Below are 12,549 nucleotides of genomic sequence, written 5' to 3'. Positions count from 1 at the left end.
GCGTGCTTTATGTAACGTGGTGTATTAGAATTGCACTAATCCGACATAACCATAAACGTGTGCTACGATTTGCTTGTTTGAAATGCGTTAGCTTAGCATTACTTTAGCGGAGGCTTTGGCCTAGTGGCCTGGTCTCACGGTTTAGATGCTCGTATTTTTCCAATGTGCTATTAAACGTGTATTTCTGCTTGAAGCTGTACTTTTCCACAGAAACTGTTCACATGCTTATCTTAAAGTTTCGTGCCAGCCTGGCATATTTTCTCTTTACTTCAAGGTCGACTTGCAGGTGCGGACAATGGAGGCTCTGAAAGTGAACTAATTGGTATACAATGTTGCAACTTGCGTACCCATCTCCAAGGATAATGTATGCTTAAGTAAAAGCTTGAGAACTGTCGTTTTTGATTGGACAATTTGAAGCTAACCTATGAACCCTCCAATGGAAGACCCTACTGGATTTGAACTGTTGTCTATAAAAATCAGGTGCACGAGAAGAAAGTAGCCATTACCAGCTATTGCCCGACATTGCGTCGTTTCGTAGCTATTGTGGCCCACTTTGCTGCAACGCCATTTTGAGAGACTTTGGTGCTTTCTCTAATCGAGAGAAAGAGACTTTAATGATTCTTGCCCTAGAGACTTTAACTTTGATCCCTTTGCATGAAGTAGTAGTTTTACCTTGCCGCCGTGAGGCAACTGCCCGTCCACCTTGCCCCTTTGCCCCGTCCCATGCTGATCGAGAAACGGTACCTGTGAGACGAAGACTTTCTTGTACGCTGATAGTAATTGGTAAATATGAGAGGAAATTGTAAAATTGCATTGTGTTTCTTTTAGGTAACCAACTGCTGATTTTGATAAGGGCCCTAGCTAGGAGTTTTTCTAAATTAATGTTTCTAAATTGTTTTTGCATGAAGTCCCACATGCCGATGCTAATTTGAGGTTAGATGAGGATTCCATATGTCACACGATGCAATTTGAGATCTTGTTATGCTGACTAAATGTATGCAATTAGTTCATTACAGATTATCGTATTAGTGCTTTGCATTGCCATTATCGAATGCCTTGTGATTCAAATGCTACATAGATTACACTTGTTTCGCCGTTATGGACAGCTATTAATGTTCATTTATGTTTATCATTTGGTGTTGAGACACATATATATTGTGCTAGCTTTGTTAATATAGGGAAATAAATTCACTAACTTTGCAATAAACTGGTGTGGTTATTCCTGACTGAAGGGTCAGGGTTCGCCGAAATGTATTCTGGACTAATTGTTAAGTGTTATGTCGATCAAGGTATTGCTTATGTTCGTTATTGATTTTTGATTTCAGGAAATTGATTGATTAAGAGTACAGAGAGTTCCCACTTAGTCAAAAGATTCATCGGCCTAAAGAGCGTCCGAACACAGGTAAATTATTACTACGGTTCGCTCTATCAGTAGATGGTAGCAGAGGACGGTTACGTCTTTTGGGAACATGTACTCTTAAAGTACATGGTGTTGAATTAACGGTTACGCATTTTGAGACCCCACTCGAGAAGTTGAATTAGATTTTTCTTGGATAAAATAGATTGACAGAATGATGATGGGCTAGGTCCACCGCGACTTTCCCGGGATCTCGGAGCTTGCGTATGGAGAGAACGGAGGTGTGGAAACAGCGTTGGCGGTACTAGTGATGGTATGAGTGAAGTTAGGGTTTTGCGCTTGCACAGCTTATTGCCGCAGGGTGTGTGAAAAGGGTGCGAGGGATTTTTTCTTTTAGAGGATAGCGGAGGTGCGACTCAGAGTGTAGAAGTAGAGAAGTCGTCGAACTTCATAGAAATAGCGGAGGTGCGGCTCCGAGTGTGAGAGTAGGGAAGTCGTCGAACTTCATGTGCGTGTGGCGCTTTGTGCATAAAAAGGTCCACGTGGTTGTTGTTGTTGAGACGGGCCCTGCGAGGTCAAGAGACTCCGGAGTATGTTGATCCATGTTGTGGTCTGGGCGGTTTAGTAGGTTGATCGGGCGTGGTCAACGAGTCGGTACGTGTGTTAGGGAGTGAAAGAAACTTCGACTTCGGGCTTTGACAAGATTCTAAGTGCACTAGAATAGATCATTGACAAGTTGAGAGTAGGTCTGCAGGTCAGATTTGCTTGCGAACGTGGGGACCGAGAAAGACGGAATAGCGGCCGAGGCTGGTGAAAGGTCCCTAAGGTCCTGAAGCGACTGTGTTACCCTTCCTGTAGTAAACCGACAGATCTGTTTTAGTTTTTGGTAGCTTGCGATACATGCAAGAAGTTGTTACGAGAGGAGCTGAGTGAAGGAAGACTAGCCGCGAGGCTTTGTCAGCCGCAGTGTGTGTGACGTCACTAGGAGCCGCGCTGGGATAGGTTGGTTGGAGAGAAGGGTCGCGCACGGATTGGACGCAGTCCGTGGGGCTCGATTGCAAGGGGAAAGGCAGGCGAAGAGTATTCCGGGAATTAAAGTCACCTATTGATTACAAATTTTGTGGAATAAAAGTGACCTATTGATTATAAACTTTGTGAAATAAAAGACGAGAAAATGAAATTCCTTAAAGCATTTAGGAGTGCGATGAAGGGGGAGTCTTACATCAAAGCGAGCGTAGGAGAGGAGACGCCGCCCGAGGGCACACCAGCTTACATTGTAATGGAGGAAAAAGGGGTAGCTCCGTGTCTTTGGCTAAAGCAATGGCACAAACTGACAGAGAAACATGGGAGCGTAGCGTTCCCGATACATGGGACATTCAATATAAGGATCCTAGAGAATTTGAGATTCACGATGTATGACATGAAGGTGCCTCCAAGGCCAGCCCAGTTTGAGGCTCTAGCAATCTGGGAATTAATGGCTAGACAGCAACAGAAAAATAAGTTTGAAACAAGGATGAGGAAGGTAGAAAAGACACTAGCGGATGCTAGGTGGGATAATGCGCAGAAGGTGTGGAGGTCAGATGTATTGCAGGGGATAAAATTGTTTCCCGCAATTACTAAGGAAGAAGAGGAGACAGGTAAGAAAGCTACCTGTAAGACAGACAGGAAGTGTTCCAAGGATAGAGAGGACGAGGAAAAATTGAGAAGAGAAGAGGAGTTAGAGGATGAGGAGTTAATAATGCAATTGCTGAACGACCGTCCACCACCTTATGCGGAGAATGGACAAGGTCCAAGTACCAGTTCTGCCCTTCCGGCATCGGTACGGAACAGTGAAACCCAGAGTTCAGGAGCGTCATCGGGATCTAAGGACCCGAGTTTACTGTTTACCCCGCAGATACCGCAGGTTAGGAGAATATATCCAGATGTGCCCATGTTGAAACCAGCAGAAAATTATCAGCCGCAGATGCCAGGGTACTACAGTGGAGGAATGATTCTAGAACAAACCGTAAGGGGAGTACAGAATGGTCACAACCAGACATTGGCACAAGCTGAATCAACTCAGTTTTTGATGCCCCAAAAGCAGATGCAAGGGGGAAACGCACATGCTCAAACGACGGGGAGTCAGATGGGCATGCTGGCAATGATGACCCATAGTATGGGAATGAACATGCCTCAGAACATGGGAAATGGACAGAACCCAGATGCGATATCCCTACCCATTACTGTAGGTCTACCGGTACCTTTGTATAGTCAGCCTAACTTAGGTATGAGCAGCCAGGGATCAATGCTGCAGAATGGGACAGAGAGGAGGTGCATAGAAAACACTCCAGGGATAACTCCGATAGCGGCTCAGCCAACTGGACCCGGATCCTTGATGGAGTTTAGTCCCATATGTGCTCAGTCTACACTGGTGAGGTCGAGTCCCCCACTGATAATACCTCTAACATCGAATACTGAAAAGTTGCCGCAACCATCAATGGCAGTCGATGTGAATGCTACACTGATGGGGGTAAATGCGCAACAGCTGACACAGTGGTTCAACAGTTTAAATTCCACACAAAGTTCAGCCAGTGGGAAAGGAGAAGACTATATGAATAGGGTCAGGTTGAACATGGAAGCACAAGAATTGGTGGAAGGGACTATGGGTGTAAATAGGTTAGAGTCCTACACGGAAGAAGAGCTGAGGTATCTATGTCCCAGGATTACGAAGGAAGTGAACAAGGTACATAAGAGCTTGCAGGAAGCAGCTGACAGAAACGGGGTTGACATAGACAAGATGAAACACTTGAGCAGAAGCTACAGGTTGGATTTTGGGACCACAGATTTTGAACACATGAGGTCAGCAGGCATGAAGACACACCTTAGAGAATTGCTACAGAGTGCACAAGTGTGGAGGTGCTTAGACAAGTGGGAAAGCAGATGGGTAAAGAGGAAGGAAAAGAGGAGGGACAGTGCTACAGAGCATAATGAGAAAAGACCACAAAGCAGCGAGACAGTAACCATGTTACCAATGAGGGAGACAGCAGGGGGAAAATTAATACATGTACCATGGCACAGAAGCGACATTCAGTCATTTACGGATGATTTTCCCAAACTGAGAGAGAAGCCGATTGAATGGTATCAACAGACTGATAGGTTTGTGAAGCTTGCAAAATGCCTCTGGGAAGACCTGAACACTCTCTTTGAGATCGTGGTTCCGGCAGATTTGTGGGAGGATTGCAAAAGAGCTGTAGGTTGGCCGACAAGTGAACCAGAGAGAGACAGGGAGACGGGTGCACCATCACCTATGGTGATGAGCTTGTACTATAAGGTGATTGAGCATTTGAAGACGAAGGTTGCCGCGAAAAATGTGGATTGGCAGAAGATTGATCGAACTGCCCAAGAGGCTAAAGAATCGATTCATAGTTACTATGAGAGGTTGTTGAAGGCGTTTAAGAACTACAGTGGCACGGAAACAATCGAGGCGAAGGATATGCTTCATTTTGTGTTCAGATTTGTGGAAGGGTTGAGACCAGAGATAAGTCAGATGATAAAGTCGCATTTGATTTGCTGGCAGTCGAAACCGATTGATGAGGTCTTGAATTATGTGAAATACTGTAGCGACGAAATTGAGGTGAAACAGAAAAAGCTGAAAGAGAAGGTGATGATGATGCAACTTAAAGCAGCTCAGACAGGTCTGCAAGGTTTGCAAGGGATGCAAGGGTTCCAACAGCAGGTACCGCAACCGCAGCCGCAGTTGCAGGGAAACATGTCGTTTCAGCCACAGGCCAGAGGCAGAGGCAGAGGAGGTTTTGTGAATAATGGTCCGGATTTAAACACTGTTGTGACGGGTGTGCAGGCAATGAAGAAGGTGATGCCGTGTCACGTGTGCGGAATTGTCGGTCATTGGAAACGCGAGTGCCCGATGGTGGTGCAGGAAGGTGCAGGTGCAGGTGTAGGTGTTGGTCAGCAAAACAATGATGTCAATGCATTTCAGACAATGAGGGGACCGAAAATGAGAGGTCCAAACCCAAATTTTCAGACAGTAAATCAATTGCAGGGATTGCAACCTATGCAGCCGCAGCAGATGCAGATGCCTCGTATGCAGATGACGCAAATGCAGCCAATGCAACAGCAGTTACCCATGGTACCTAATCAGCAAATGCAAATACCCTTGGCACCAATGAGTCAGCAGCAAGTGATGGTTCCTCCACAGGTCTCGGGTCAGGTAATGAGTACAAATGGCACCGTACAACAGTTCCCATTACACAGTGAGAGTGGAATAAACAATGTATGGGAGAGTGAGAGCTCAGAAGAAGAAGGAGATTGTGTGCTTGCAGCATCCTTGAAAGTTGATCAAAAGGGTCCGTACGTAGAGGGAAGAGTAATGGGTCATCGTGTTTCATTCTTGGTGGACACGGGAGCCACACGTTCAACTGTTAAGAGCAGTGAAGTACCAAATTTGCCACTCTCAGGGAGGACAGTTCAAGTGGTGGGAGTAGCAAACAGGCACCTGACGAACCCAATAACAGATCCGGTACCAGTCAGCATCGGTAACTATCAAGGGGTACATCAGTTTGTAATATGTGACTCAAGCCCGATAGCACTGTTAGGGAGAGACCTATTGTGAAAATTGGGTTGTTCGATCATGTGTTCGAACGAAGGAATAACGATACAGACGAGCAGTGATGGGGAAGAAGAGGATAGTGTAGAGGGTGATGAGATGGAAACGGTAGATGAAGAATATCCTCTGATTTGTCTTTTCCCGATGATAACTGAAGAAGATATTCCAGCTGAATTACGGGAAACAGTCGGAAAGGAGGTGTGGGACAGGACAGGGAAAGAGGTGGGATTGATGAAAGGAGTGGAACCAGTGAAAGTGACTGTAAAGCCCAATGCAATCTTTCCCCAGACCCCACAATACCACATGGCACAAGATACCCTCATGAAAGTTGCCCAACTCATTGACGAATTTGTAAAACAGGGGGTACTGAAAGAAGTGTTAAGCAGTCCATGTAATTCACCAATAATGGGACTAATAAAGCCAAGTGGAAAGGTCCGACTTGTGCAGGACTTGAGGAAAATAAATGACATCATAGTCAAATGCTGCCCAGTAGTACCGAATCCAGCTGTGATAATGTTTCAAATTCCTTGCGATGCCGAATGGTTCTCGGTCATCGATTTGTCACAAGCATTCTTTTCTTTGCCTCTTCATGAGGACAGCCAATTTCTCTTTTGTTTCAAATTCCTAGACAGAGTGTACAGTTGGTGTCGAATTCCTCAAGGGTTTTCTGAGTCACCGTCAATATTCAATCAGATTCTAAAGAAAGACTTGGAAGAGTTAGAATTGCCATTCGAGTCAACCCTAGTACAGTACATTGACGACTTACTGGTTGCATCAAAGACAGAAAGCGACTGCACGGCCGATACCATTGCTCTGTTGAACCATTTGGGAAGGAATGGACACAAGGTGTCTCCTTCCAAATTGCAGTTCTTTCAGAAGAAAGTGAAATACTTGGGTCACCAGATAGAGAAGGGATCACGGAGAATAATGAAGGAAAGAATAACAAGTGTACTTCAAATGAGTCCGCCCAATACGAGAAAGGAGGTGAGGAAGTTTTTGGGAATGGTGGGCTATTGTCGCCAGTGGATTCCCAACTTCTCGACTCTAGCGAAGCCTTTACTGAAACTGACCCAGAAGGATGCTTTGGATCAAATTGAGCTGAAAGGAGATGAGATGGATGTTTTTGTCGAATTGAAAGAGTGCATGTGCAGGGCTCCAGCTTTAGGTATGCCTGATTACACAAAGCCTTTCACATTGTTTTGCCATGAACGTGATGCATGTTCTTTGTCTGTCTTGACTCAAGCCCATGGTGGCGTAAACAGACCAGTAGCGTATTTTTCAGCTACCTTGGATCCGGTCGCAGCAGCACTCCCAGGGTGTTTGCGCGCCGTAGCAGCAGTTGGTATCAGCCTCACTCAGAGTGAAGGAATAGTGATGGGACACCCAGTAACAGTCATGGTCCCTCACTCAGTTGAGATACTTTTGACCCGCTCCCGAACGCAACACATGACTGGAGCAAGACTTACAAGGTATGAAACGATAATTCTGGGCTCACCGAATGTGCAGCTGAAAAGGTGCACTACGTTGAATCCAGCAACCTTGCTCCCTGGAGAAAATGCTGAAATTGAGAACGCTGAAGACGTCGAGCATGACTGCCTTCAGGTGACTGAATTTTGCACAAAACCTCGACCGGACATTAAGGATACTAAGCTTGATGAAAATGACCAAATTATTTTTGTTGATGGTTCATGTCTAAGAGACGGGATGGGGATTTTGAAAGCAGGATACGCTGTATGTACTGTAACAGGTGTCTTGGAAGCGGGATGGCTCCAAGGAGTCTATTCTGCACAAGTAGCAGAACTTGTAGCCCTTACCAGAGCATGTCAACTGTCTGCATTGATGAAAGTCACCATTTACACTGATAGCCAATATGGGTTTGGGATTGTGCATGACTTTGGACAACTATGGTCACAGAGAGGTTTCCTGACTTCTTCAGGATCCCCAGTGAAGAACGGGGAAAGGATAAGGGAATTGTTACATGCCATTCAAGTGCCAGCTGAAGTTGCAGTGGTAAAGTGCAGTGCTCACACGAAAGGACAGGACTATGTTTCTCTGGGAAATGCATATGCGGATCAAGTCGCAAGATTTTGTGCCTTGAACTGTATATTACTCAGAGATGAATGGAATTCAATAAGTGAGCCAGAACTCGAACCAGCTGAAGCATTTGCCTTGAAGGTCGTAGATACAATAGAGGAACTAAAAGCACTACAGAATAATGTCAGGGAGGATGAAAGAGATTTCTGGATTAAATCACAGTGTATAAAGAGACCAGACGAGTTATGGGTTTCAAATGAGGGAAAATTTGTTTTGCCAAACAGTCTCTTATCACAGCTTGCGCGGTTCTATCATGGGCAAGCTCACCTATGGAGAGATGCCATGATAAGATTGTTCAAAACTGATTGGTTTAACCCCAGATTTCGTCAAGCTGCAGAAGCAGTTTGCCATCGATGTGTCACTTGCCAGCAGATGAACCCAGGAAAGGGAACGGTTGTGAACGCGAGTCACATTGGTAGGGCAAGCGGGCCTTTTAGTCGTATGCAGATGGACTTCATTGAGATGCCTGTGCATGGAGGTCTAAAGTATGTGTTGGTGATTGTGTGCATTTTTAGTCACTGGATCGAGGCATACCCAACACGTAGAAATGACAGCCTTACAGTTGCAAAGTTATTGTTGAGAGAGTTAATACCACGTTTCGGATTCCCGATCTCTTTAGAATCAGATAGGGGAAGTCACTTCAATAACGAGGTGATAAAGTTACTCTGCGAAGCGCTGAACATTGAGCAAAAACTGCATTGTAGCTATCGCCCTGAAGCATCAGGACTGGTGGAGCAGATGAATGGTACACTGAAATCAAGAATGGCGAAAATATGTGCATCAACAAATTTGAAATGGCCTGACGCATTACCCTTAGTGCTAATGTCAATGAGAAACACCCCTGATAGAAAGACTGGATTATCTCCGCACGAAATTCTCATGGGCAGGGCTATGAGACTTCCTGCAGTTCCCGCAAACGCGCTTTTGAATATTACAGATGATATGGTGTTAGACTACTGCAAAGGTCTGGCTGACGTGGTTCGCTCTTTCTCTCACCAGGTGGAAGCAACCACCTTGCCACCGATCCAAGGTCCAGGACACGCACTGAAAGCAGGTGACTGGGTCGTGGTAAAGAAGCACGTGAGAAAGTCGTGTCTGGAACCCCGTTGGAAAGGCCCTTTCCAAGTGATCCTGACGACAACTACCGCTGTGAAGTGTGCGGGGGTTCCCAACTGGATTCACGCCAGTCACACAAAGAAGGTGTTGTGTCCCACAGATGAGGAAGTTGAAGCGCTGAAACTGCCAGTGCCTGATAAAACAGTGCTGAGTGCTGAGACAGAACAAAACCGAACTGAAAACGGACAGGCAGAAGCAGGAGAGAGAGAGATATTATTGGAGAACGAAGAGTCCGACTCACTTGGGGAAGACCAAGGAGAAAGTTCAGACAGCGACGGAGAAGCTGAAGGTGACAAAGAGCCTGAAGCAGCTGAGGGTAGCGAAAAGCCTGAAGCAGCCGAAGTTGACAAAGAACCTGAAGCAGCTGAAAGTGATACAGAGCCTGACGAAAGTAACGGTGAGGAAGGGCTCGAAAAAGGTGAAAAAGCAGGAGAGCCTGATCAGAAGAGGGCTTTCCCAGAAACAGACGATACAGAAAAAGAAAAAGAGAACGTGATCGATTCCCCTGAAGGAGGGGACAAGGCAGAGCAGAACGAAAAGGTTCAAACCTCTACAGAAAAGGTCGCAGGTCCATCAAATGGACATGGTGCAAAGAGGAGACTAAGTATATCACCAGTAAAACAAAGGTCTGGAGAAGGTTTGAATGACGGAGAAAGGCCAAAAGTAAAAGAGAAAAGAAAAGAAGTGTCTGTCGTGGTACAAACCTCGAGTGAAGAAAAAGACTTGACAAAAGAGGAAAGTACCAGCGAGGCAGAATCGAAAAGAGAAGCAAAATTGAAAAGGAAAAGGATACCGAACAGAAGGTATTCCGGTCCAGAATGGGCATATGCAGTCAATGACGATTGGACTGACGAGTTTGTATCTCTAAGCATCGAGAACGAAGAAGAGGAAGAGATACCAATAGAAAAGAAAAGTTTTATGGACAGTGTTGATTGAAAGGGTGATAAATGATATTGCTTGCTACAATCTAACGTGAAACAAACAACCAGCTGAGACATTGCTAAACCGGATGAGACATTTGCTAAACAGATAAAGACTGAGTTATTGCCGAATTGAGACAAATGCTGCTAACCGATAAGTGACTTGGCCTTTGGAGAAGACGGTGTGAACGTTGCGCTCGCTCAGCTTTGTAACTGAATTGCTAAATAAGTTTCATTTAGAAGTGCTTCTAGCTCTCTGATTCTATACAGATCATGACGCAAAACAATAGAAAGAAATATTGTAAATATGTGTGTATAGGCTTGGTAATTACATGTGTACTAATAGTAATGGCAATTGTGCTTGGAATACGTGGTAAAACTGAGAATGAGAGAATTGAGGCTTCTACTTTTGCTCCTGTTACTGTCACTGAACTAACCGCATTGAAAAGGCTAGCACTGGATGAGAGACTCTTGCATGATAGGAAAGAGCTTTCGTATAATGTTTTCTATAGCTTACTAACAGAATATGTTGAGACAATGGATGCGAAAGATTGTTATGTGTGTACCCAGATACCGACATCAGTGAAGGAAGGGGTGACATATCACCACATGCCTCTTACATACGGGATTACATGTAGTATAGTAATGTCTAGGTTTTATGGTCAAACTAACATACAGTATTTTTACTCAAATTATGATGTTACCTTTGCTTATGTTCCTTTAATAGCGCAGCTAAGCCAGATTGCTAAAGATTGGGATGCTAAAATAATGAGGGAATTTTTCGAGCCAATGCAACCTTTTGAAACGGCTCACGCTCATAGGGAAAATCTTACCTGCTCGCTCTCTGCGGTAGAAATAAGTTTTTTAGATCGCACAGATGATAGAAGGGCTCAAATGAAGGCGAAATTAGAAAAGGAGTTACATAAGAGGACTTCAGTAGATAATTATGATTTTGCTGCAATAAAGACACAAGGGAAAATTGCTTTAGATGCTTGGCATGTAGGGAAGTTTTGTATATATCGAGGTGAATCTTATTATGACAACATTTTTGTAGGAGCGAGTGAGTGTAAACACACGTTTATCTTTAAGGCCAAATGGACATTCATGATGGACGGACTTGACCCTGTCATTCCAGGTGTATATTACATTTGTGGGTATAATGCCTATTATCGTCTTCCGAAGGGATGGTGGGGAAGATGTTATTTGGGTATAGTGTTCCCAAAAGTTTATCAACTGGATGACCTATCGATGATTCAAAAGACATCTGGATCCCATCGTATCCAGAAGAGAGAGACCGCAGCTGCTGTGGTAGGTGATATATTTGGAGCCATGATTCCTTCATTGGGAGTTGTGCTGAATTCCATCAAAATAAGAAAGTTGTCTACTATAGTGGATAACATGTTGACAAAGTTTTCAGGTGCTATAATCCTGATAGATGCTGAACTTGCAGCGGAAAGAGCTATGACTCTTCAAAATAGGCTTGCTTTAGATATTCTTTTAGCAAAGGATGGCGGTGTTTGCAAAATGCTTGGTGCACGACACTGTTGTACCTATATACCTGACAATAGTGTGAAAATTAAAACTATGCTTGCTAATCTAACAAAAGAAAGTGCAGATTTGAAGGAACTGAAAGAACCAGGAGTGTGGGAGAAGGTTGGAAAAGGACTTGCTTCAGTGGGACATTGGATTGGGGGAATTTGGAATGGAATATTGTTAAAAATAATAGAGGGAATTTTAATAGTGATAATTTGTGTATTTGGAATTTGGGGAATAAAAAGGGGAATAATAATGATTATGGAAAGAATAAAAAGAAGGAAGGAGGAGAAAATTATGAAAAGAATGGCAGAAGAATACAAAGCGCAAACTAGGGGAACTAAAAGGAAAAGAGAACTGACAGAATTTTAATGGAATAAAATTTGTGGGCTTAATTTGTGTGATGACAAGTAGTCATCAGAGGAGGGATTGATGAAGCAGAAAATGAAGGTTTTGATTTATTAGCGCTTAAACGTAGTGTGAAATAATCATGTGTGACTCTAACCGAACTAATAAAGATTGTACGGGGACAAAATGTGCCCTCAGAGTAGTTCGCCAACATTTATAAGCGTGCTTTATGTACCGTGGTGTATTAGAATTGCACTAATCCGACATAACCATAAACGTGTGCTACGATTTGCTTGTTTGAAATGCGTTAGCTTAGCATTACTTTAGCGGAGGCTTTGGCCTAGTGGCCTGGTCTCACGGTTTAGATGCTCGTATTTTTCCAATGTGCTATTAAACGTGTATTTCTGCTTGAAGCTGTACTTTTCCACAGAAACTGTTCACATGCTTATCTTAAAGTTTCGTGCCAGCCTGGCATATTTTCTCTTTACTTCAAGGTCGACTTGCAGGTGCGGACAATGGAGGCTCTGAAAGTTAACTAATTGGTATACAATGTTGCAACTTGCGTACCCATCTCCAAG

The sequence above is a fragment of the Pleurodeles waltl genome, chromosome 7 (genome assembly GCF_031143425.1).
Source record: "Pleurodeles waltl isolate 20211129_DDA chromosome 7, aPleWal1.hap1.20221129, whole genome shotgun sequence".
NCBI classification, from domain to species: Eukaryota; Metazoa; Chordata; class Amphibia; order Caudata; family Salamandridae; genus Pleurodeles; species Pleurodeles waltl.
The sequence above is the reverse complement of the archived record's forward strand: the minus strand, read 5'-3'. Positions refer to the sequence as shown.